We start from the raw sequence: 1,753 nt of genomic DNA, 5'->3' as shown, positions 1-1,753 counted from the left end.
TTACCCCCTTCCCTCCCCTCCCCTTCCCTTTCTTTTCTCTTTTTTCTTTATTTCTCTCATATATTACATCTCTACCACAGTTTCCCCTTTCTCCTCTCCTACCAGTCCCCCCCCCAACACCCCTGCTCTCCCTGTTCCATTCTTCCTCTGTTTTCCTCCAGAAAAGATCAGGTTTCCTAGGGATATCAACCAAACTTGTCATATCAAGTTACAACTAGACTAGCACATACCCACATATCAAGACTACACTAGGCAACACAGTAGGGCTTTACACAGAGGAAAGGGGTCTTAAAAACAGGCAGAAGAAAAAACTGGGCATGGTGGCACATGCCTTTAATCCCAGCACTTGGGAGGCAGAGGCAGGGGGATTTCTAAGTCCGAGGCCAGCCTGGTCTACAAAGTGAGTTCCAGGACAGCAGCCAGAGAAACCTTGTCTTGAAAAACCAAAAACCAAAACAAACCAAAACAAACCAAAAACAAAAAACAAACAAACAAACAAAAAAACAGGCAAAAGAATTAGAGACACATACTGCTGTTAGGAGTCCCACAGAACACCAACCATGACATATGCAGAGGACCTAGGTCAGACCCACGCAGGCTTCCTGATTGTTGGTTCAGTCTCTGTGAGCCCTCATTAGTTGATTCTGCAGGCTTTCTGTAGAGTCCCTGACCCCACTGGCTCCTATAATCCTTTCTCCCCCTCTTCTGCAGGATTCCCTGAGCTCTGCCTAATGTTTGGCTGTGGGTCTCTACATCTGCTCCCATCAGTTATTAGAGATAAAGACTCTCTAATAATGATTGTGTTAGGATTGGATCTATACAGCTTACTTCTTTTATCTATTAATACTGATAAAGCTTTTCTGGTCTCTACTCTCCTGCCACTTTGATAACTAGTAACTAAGAATGTCTAGGCATGAAGCATGGCTTCACCACCCCCATCTGAACATTGTCCTATGTGGACGGTCACCTCTCTGTGCCTCAGGTTACTCCAAATAATATACTTATTACTGGAAAGAAATGGCATGCCATAAATAAGACAGTGAGGACAGTATCTAGCTTTATCTGAGCATTCAGCTATTGCTAGCTTTCCACAACTCTCATGGAAGTCTGTGTTCTTTTCACTCATTTATAGTGTAGAATTCTGTGACCTGTTGCTCAGTACACCCTGCTAGCTGATTGATTGATTGATTGTTTTTTTGTTTGTTTGTTTGTTTTTGAGAAATGGTTTCTCTGTATAGCCCTGGCTGTCTTGGAACTCACTCTTTAAACCATGCTGGCCTTGAACCCAAAGATCTATCTGCCTCTGCCTTCCAAGTACTGAGACTAAATGTATGCACCACCACACCTGGCTCTGGTTGTTTTTCTACTGCTGAATCTACTCCTATGAGATGGTCTTCCTCCTATATATGATTTTTTTTTTTACTCGTTTACTCATTTAGCAAACAGCGTTGCCATCTTTGTCCAGTAGAAACATGGTGAAGATCTAAAGAGACTGAGCCACCACCTCCCTTCCCGCAGAGAAGACAGAACTGTGCACTTGTTTACACAAGTGGAAATCACAGAAACTCTAGTTATTAATCTTTGTTCGGAGAAACAGTTTCTTAGCCAGATGACTGAGGAGGCTTCACTGAGGAAGAAGCTGTGGGTTAGAGTTTTAAAGGATGAGTAAGAGTCGTATGTACAGTTGCTGTAAGATAGTTGTTCTCTATTCTTGTATATTTATATATTTTATACATTTATACTGTTATAATTT

Source organism: Mus pahari, chromosome 12 (assembly GCF_900095145.1).
Source record: "Mus pahari chromosome 12, PAHARI_EIJ_v1.1, whole genome shotgun sequence".
NCBI lineage: Eukaryota > Metazoa > Chordata > Mammalia > Rodentia > Muridae > Mus > Mus pahari.
The sequence above is the reverse complement of the archived record's forward strand: the minus strand, read 5'-3'. Positions refer to the sequence as shown.